Source organism: Sciurus carolinensis, chromosome 11 (assembly GCF_902686445.1).
Source record: "Sciurus carolinensis chromosome 11, mSciCar1.2, whole genome shotgun sequence".
Taxonomy (NCBI): domain Eukaryota; kingdom Metazoa; phylum Chordata; class Mammalia; order Rodentia; family Sciuridae; genus Sciurus; species Sciurus carolinensis.
The window spans coordinates 29,847,768-29,855,890 of NC_062223.1; the positions used below are offsets into that span (position 1 = coordinate 29,847,768).

General features: G+C 35.1%; 2 pseudogenes; both read right to left on the reverse strand.

The window, feature by feature from the left end:
• Positions 1-1,544: 1,544 nt before the first annotated feature.
• On the reverse strand, positions 1,545-2,490 carry LOC124959391 (olfactory receptor 4C5-like; annotated as a pseudogene).
• A 941-nt stretch (positions 2,491-3,431) lies between these two features.
• LOC124959392 (olfactory receptor 4C46-like) lies at positions 3,432-7,441 on the reverse strand (annotated as a pseudogene).
• Positions 7,442-8,123: the final 682 nt, after the last annotated feature.

Genomic DNA, 8,123 nt, shown 5'->3' on the forward strand with positions numbered 1-8,123 from the left:
AGGAGAACACGTAGAAAAAAAAATCTGTCAAGAGGATATGCTCTGGAGGCTTTGCAGTCCTAGCTCACATTGGAGGACATAATTTTTCTTGGCACTCATGTAGTATAAAGTTATATAATTTCCTTCAGTATTATCTTATATTGTAGGTAACAGGAATAGGATGACAGTATATAAAATATGTTTTAAATATGTCATTTAGTTACACTGAATCAAAAAAAAAAGTCCCTATATGGGCTTGGTTTTATAAGGATTGTTATGAACACATCCTACACTATTTGAGAATCAAGATAATTGCAATAGTTATGTTAAAGTTCTTTCTCATTAACACTGATACCTCTTCTAAAGCATGAAGCTGGTTTGTGCTTTAGTCAGGATAAGCTGCAATTTGATATAGTGACAAAACCACATCTCAGTGGTTTAACATATACAATTTTATTTCCTGTTTATCCACTAGAATTTGGTGTTTCTCCAGCCCAGCTTCTTCCCTGTGGTTATTCAATGCTCCAGGTTGTTTCTCTGAATGGCCCTTCCATCCTAGGGTATCTTTCAGCTTTTCTATAGGAGGGAAAAAGAAGTCTGGGGAATAAAAATTGGCTGCTAAGTCGTGATCTGTGACACAGATCAGTCACTTCTGTGAACATGGTCCTACTTTAAAAACATGGGCTAGAAATCAAGAAAAAGTAAGGTGACCTTATCTTCCATTTGGAGTGAATGGTTTACTAACCTGCTGACTATCTAAATTGTTTTCTTCTTTCTTCCTAAATCTGGGTCCCTTTTCTTAAAATTATGTTTTATGTACATCAAAATTACTCCCATGGTTTTTGTCTGTAATTCTCTACTCAATTTTGTCTGTACTCAGTGTCTTCTTGATTATTCAGATACATCATTTTCTTTTGTGTCAGCTGTCTTTGTCCTTATTAGCTAAGGCACAAATACACCCCATAATAGTTTTTAGTGGTGTGTAGGATAGCTCCTCAGGAAGGATCTTCTATTTGAGAAATGATGTCCAAGATTTATCTATGACTATACCTGGAAGAATTTTATATCACTCTATGACTTTCAGCAGAGACACCAATTTATTCTGGAAACAGCAATATTTTAAGATAAATGGAGCCCCCTGGAAGTTTATGGCACAATAGTATTAATTTCTGGATAAATCCTGCCTCAATGACTCTCATTCCTAAAAACAAATTTGTTTTGTGTTGTTCTGACTTCTGCAGTAATAAGTCTACCTGGATTTCAATATTTGTGATTAAAATTATACTTTTCACAAAATTTTAATGTGAAGTCCATTTGCTAAAATACTGCAATTACTCAGTCTATTGGGATGTATTGGAATGTGTCCCCAAACTTTGCCCCAAATTGTCATATTGGTTACATAAACTGATGGAATAACCTATGTGGCAACATTTTTATGCTAGCTAGCAATGTACTTTCTTGTGGTAGCCAATTTGTAAATTTCAGAGTTTTCCAAATAGGCAACACCATAGTCATCATTTAATCAAATACTCATCTTTTAAGTTAAAATGTGAGTAGATTTTATTTTATATTCTCTCTTCATTCAAATCATTGCCCAAGATGAGTCTTCGGCCCCAGAGCTTCCTCATGGCATTCTTCACCTCTGTGTTTCTGAGGATGTAGATTAAAGGTTTTAGCATGGGTGTCACCATAGTATGAAACACAGCCACCACTTTGTCAATGGGGAAGGTCACCATGGGCCAAAAATACACAAATATATAGGGCACAAAGAAGAGGACCACTACAGCAATGTGGGAGGCACAGGTGGAGAGAGCTTTCCATTGCTCTTCAGGGCTGGGAGTCTTTAGGGAGCACAGGATGAGGAGGTAGGATGTGATGAGAATAGCAAAAATGATCATGCACATCAGCTCACTGTTGGCAGTCACAGGAAGCCAAAGATGTGAGTGTCTCTGCAGGAGAGTTGAAGGAGGGAAAAAGGTCACAGATGAAATGATCAGTGACTTTTGGCCCACAGAAGGGCAAACAGACCATAAAAATAGTTTGCATCAGATCATGTAGAAATCCTCCAGCCCAGGCCAGGGACACCAGGAGGCCACACACATGCCTATTCATTGTGACCATGTAGCACAGGGACTTGCAGATGGCCATATAGCAATCATAGGCCATCACTGTGAGCAGGATGATCTCCACTCCCCCAAAGAAATGTTCTGCAAAGAGCTGAGTCATGCACCCACTAAAGGAGATGGTTTTCTTCTCAGCAAGTAAGTCAAATATCATTTTAGGAGTTGTGGTAGAAGAGCAGCAACCATCTATAAAGGACAAGAAGGACAGGAAAAAATACATGGGGGAGCCCAGGGCTGGGCTGGTGGTGATCGTCACAACAATGAGTAAGTGGCTTAACAAGGTGAGAAAGTAAATGACCAAAAATACAACAAGCTGGAGTTTCTGCATATGTGGGCCCTGGGTCAGGTTGAGCAGGAAGAATTCTGTCATGTTGTTCACTTACTTCATGAATGCAGCTTGGCCTGGTGTGATTGATTTATGCATGAAAAGGTACAAGAATTTAAGTTGTGGCAAGTTTTGAATAAACAAATAACTTGGATTAGGAATTTTTCTGTAACACTGATGTACTTCCCTAGCAGAAAAACTCAAGGCTCAAGGTTGGAGAATACTATTAGTCATATAATGAGCTCATAGGCCCTCCCCTCTCTCTCATACAGACAGGTACACACACACACACACACACACACACATACACACAAATACACCTAATCCTCATACCAAGCATGCTTTTATGAGGTTTCTCATTGAGGAATCTTTCCTGTAATTGTTCATGTATGGATAGTCTCCTAAGAACTGCACAGTATTTTTCCCCATAGAAAAACAAGTATAGAAAGAGGACCACAGGAAGAGCAGAGGCATGAATCAATGAGTGTCTACACCTCAGTGTCTTCTGTAGTCACCAGTACTGATGGGGTTGCAGGGCAGTTTGTCAACCTTGTCATTTTTAACTTGCTTTCAGGGTGACTATAAAACATCAGGTGAGTTCAATTTGAAATTGAAGATGATATAGTCACATTTCAGAATCAAATGAAGTTAGTGAATACTCGAAGCTACAGTAAAATATACACAGGCCATTAAATTTGTTGGTTCATGTTACATTCAAGGACTGTATGAATACATATAGTGAAGGCTAAAATCAAATACCCTGGAAGAAGCACATCCTGAATAGAAAGAAACAGAGAGTATGATACACTCTAGTATACTCCAAATTTACTTGAAAATTCAGAATTCACTCTCTGGTAATCTTCAGTCACGTTTAGAATTCAAGCCATTTTTGCAACTCAAAATCCAGTTTATGAAAGAGAGCTGACACTTTTAAGTTGAAGAAATTGAGCCACCATAATTTGTTGGACAGATTGTGTTATTTAGAGTCGGAGAAAATAATTTTTTTAACTAACACTGATGATTTGTTCCAGGATGTGGCATTCAGATCTTGGTCTCAGTGCTTCTAAAGTTTCCTATTTATAAAATACAAAAATAGCAGGTGGTGTAGCATTATTAAAGAACATCATTATCATATATTTCAAAGTTGAATCATAAATTTAAAAATATACCTTCCCCTATGCATGATATACTTGATTAGAAAAATAGTTATAATAATATGACAAATATGATTCTTGATAAGAATAAAAAAAATTAAAAATACATAGCATTATTCTTATTCTGGAAATACTTGTTGCAAGTTTAAGAAAACATAGATTAAATACTCAAAAGATGAAAAACCACCAACTATATTCAGAAAAAAAGGTTCGCTACAGAAATAAGTACACTAAGCTAACAAAAATATTTGACTCGATACATTTAAAAACTTTTGTTATTTTAAACTAAAGGAATTACAAACTAAAGGAATGGACATACATAAATTCAATAAAAAGAAAGGGTCAAATCACAAAAGAAAGGATATTTTTAAAACTTTAATGCATAGTTCATGACAGGTTTTCAATAACAGGAGAAGGCATTTTTCTAAACTAAATTGTTCTCAACACCACCAACAAAAAACAAAACAAAACAAAACAAAAAAAATAGCATTTAATCTAACTTCAGGCAAACCAAAGATCTGTACAGAACAGAAAAAGAAAGAAATCAACTTATATCTAGCATCTGGTTAGATAGCTCATAAAACAATGGTATAAGTCACAGGAAAAAAAATGATGAGTTAGACACAGAAAAATAGGGAACACAGTACAGAATCTGCATACATCAAACAAACCCTTCTCAATTTCAAGAATCAAATAGACCATAACACAATAATACTGGAAAAATTTAGCACACCTCTCTCATCACTGGATAAAACCTCTAAACAAAACTAAATAAATAAGTTATAGCACTAAAAACTACAATTAATAATTTAGACTTAACAGACATTTACATACTATTTTATCCATTGATGACTGAACACTTTCTTCTCAGCAACATGTGAATCCTTTTCCTAAAATAGACCATACCTTATGACACAAAGTAACTCTTAGCAAATAAAAAAATAAATAAATAAATAAACATAATACCTTGCATTCCATCAGATCATAATGGAATGAAATTAAAAATCAGTGACACAATAAAAAATAGAAGCTACTTTAACACCTGGAAACTAAATAATACACTCTTGAATGGCCAATGTATAGCTAGCTGGTCATGGTGTCACACATCTGTAATCCCAGCAGCTTGGGAAGAGCTGAGGCAGGAGGATCATGAGTTCAAAGTCAGCCCCAGCAGGCCCTGAGTGAGACTCTGAGTGAAGCCCTGAGCAACTTAGCAAGACCCTGTCTCTAAATAAAACATATAAAGGACTGGGAATGTGGCTCAGTGGTTGAGTGCCCCTGGGTTCAATCCCCAGTATCTCCACAAAAAAAAAGTAATGAAGGGTGAATGGATAGCAGAAGAAATAAAAAATGAAATGAATTAAAAACAATTGGAGGTAAATGAGAATAGTAGCACAACATATCAAAATATCTGAGACACTATGAAGACAGTTCTAAGATGAAAGTTAATTGCATTGAGTTCATTCATTAAATGAATTAAATAACCTAACATTACACTTCAAGTCCTACCAGGTTAATAACAAATCAATACCAAAAGCAGTAGAAGACAATGGATAATTAAAATCAGAGTCAAAATCAATTAAATTGAAACAAAGAAAAAATAAAAGTCAGTTCTTTGAAAAAATAAAAAAAAAACTGATAAACCCTTAGCCAAACTAAACAAGAGAAAGAGAGAGAGAACTCGAATTACTAAAATCTGTGATGAAAAAGGAAATATCGCCACAAACACAAGTAAAATACAGATGATAATCAGAAACTATTTTGAAAATTTATACTCCAATAAAATAGAAAATCTTGAAGACATTGACAAATTTCTAGAGACAAATAACCTACCCAAATTTAATCAGGAGGACATAGAAAATATAAACAGGACAATTTCAAGCAACAAAATTAAAAAAAAAAAAAATTTCAAAAGCCTACCAATCAAGAAAAGCCCAGGACCAGATGGATTCTCAACACAGTTCTTTAAAGAAGAACTTATGCCAATACTCCTCAAATAATTCCATGAAATAGAAAAGGAGGGAGCCCTTGCAAACTCATCCTATGAAACTAGTATCACCCTAATATCAAAACCAAAGACACAAAAGGAAAGGAAATTTCAGAGCAATAGCCATGAATATAGATGCAAAAATTCTTAATAAAATACTGGCAAATTGTATATCAAAACATATTAAAAAGATAGTGCACCATAACCAAGTTGGGTTTATTTCAGGAATGCAAGGATGGTTCAACCTACAAAATCAAAAAAATGTAATTCATCACATCAATAACTTTAAAGACAAGAATCACATAATTATCTTCATAAATGTAGAAAAAAACATTTGTCAAAATACAGCATGGCTTCATGTTCAAATCACTAGAAATACTAGGGATAGTAGGAACATACCTCAACACTATAAAAGCTATATATGATAAATCCAAGGACAGCATTATTCTAAATGGAGAAAACCAGAGAGCAGTATATTTAAAATCTGGAATAAGTAGGGATGCCCTCTTTCATCACTTCAGTTCAATGTATTCCTTGAAACTCTAGCCAGAGCAATTAAACAAAAGAAAGAAATTAAATGGATATGAATAGGAAAATAACTGAAAATATTTCCAATTCATCAGTGACAGGATCCTCTATTTAGAAGACCCAAAAACTCCGCCACAAAACTGATAGAACTCATAAACAAATTCAGCAAAGCAGCAAGGTATAAAAGTAAACCCATAAATCAATTGCAGTTCTATACACCATGAAGAACCAACTGACAGAGAAATTAGGAAAACTATGCCATTCCTAAAAGCCTCAAAAAAATAAGGAAAAAAGTGTGGGAATGAATCAACAAAGAGGTGAAAGACCTCTACAATGAAAACTACAGAACACTAAAGAAAGGAATTGAGGAAGACCTTAGAAGATAGAAAGATCTCCCATGCACTTGGATAGGCAGGATTATTATTGTCAAAATGGCCATACCACCAAAAACACTATACAGATTCAATGCAATTCCCATCAAAATTCCAATGACATTCTTCATGAAATTAGAACAAAGCAGTCATGAAATTCACTTGTAAAAATAAGAGGCCCAGAATAGCCAAAATAATCCTCAGTGAGAAAAGCCAAGCAGAAGGCATCACAATACCAGACCTTAATTTATACTACAGAGCTATAATAATAAAAATGGTATGGTATCGGTACCAAAATACACATGAGGGTCCTCAGGGAGCGCAGGATATCCACATAGGATATGAGCAGGAGGAGGAAGTTTAACAGGCAGACAAACCCATTGTTGGCAGCAACAAAGAGCCCAAGAGTGTCAGTGCAGGGCAGATTGAGCAAAGGGTTCAGATCACACATAAAGTGATCAATGACATTAGGACCACAGAAGGGTAGTCAGAAGATGAAGAGGATCTGGATGGTTGCATGGAGAAAGCCTCCCACCCACACTATTCCTACTAAGAGGCCACATACCCTTCAGTTCATGATGGTTGTATAGTGCAAGGGCTTACAGATGGCCACATAGCGGTCATAAGCCATCACTGTAAGCAGGATGCCCTCTGCACCTCCGAAGAAATGTTCCCCAAAGATTTGAGTCATACATTCATCGAATAGGATGGTTTCTTTTCATGGAGTGAATCTATGGCCAGTTTAGGGGTATTGATAGAAGAGTAACAGGCATCATTAAAGGAGAGATAGGCCAAGAAAAGTACATAGGAGACCCCAGTAATGGGCTGGCAGTTATGGTGATCACAGTGAGCACATTTCCTACCACAGAGATGATGTAGATGAGCAAAAACACAGCAAATATGACATTCTGCATCTTTGGATTCTCCGTAAGTTCCACTAGAACAAACTCTGTCACATTTTTCCTATTCTCCATGTACTTCATATGAAAATGAATTACATTATCTAAAAAAAAAGTTATTAAAGCAATCTTGAATTTACTACACTTTGTCCTTCTGATAAATAATAAATGCTTGTGTTCTACTGAGTTGTGAATTCCTATAAGGGTTTTCTTGAGATGGAAATGAATGTTGATCATGGCATTAACACAATGATAGTTATAATAACAGCATATGAATCATATACCATTAATAGTTAAAATGATAATACAAAATACATTTATTTAATGGCAGAGTATTTTAAATGATATTTGGCAGACATTTGCTGATTTAATGCTTACTATAAATTCAAATAATTACTACTATCATGTTATTCTTAACTTCACTATTAGAAAATAGAAGTACAGAGAAGTTAAGTAACACTTCTAAGATCAAGCAGCTCATAAAAGTTATAGCTGAGATTAGGTCAGATAATTCTTAAATTTTTCCTCCATATTCAGAACCCAGATCCTATACTGTTGTGATATAATAAGCAATTTTGAACTAGTAATCTCCACTTGATATGATCATTATAATTATAACTACCACTACCTCAGTGGAATATTTTGATGGAGCAATTTCATTAACAGTTGCATTGATACATACATAGGTAATGACATCTTTGAACTCCCAGATATTAGGAACAGTGTAGATTCACATTCATTAAAGTCTCCTTTATCT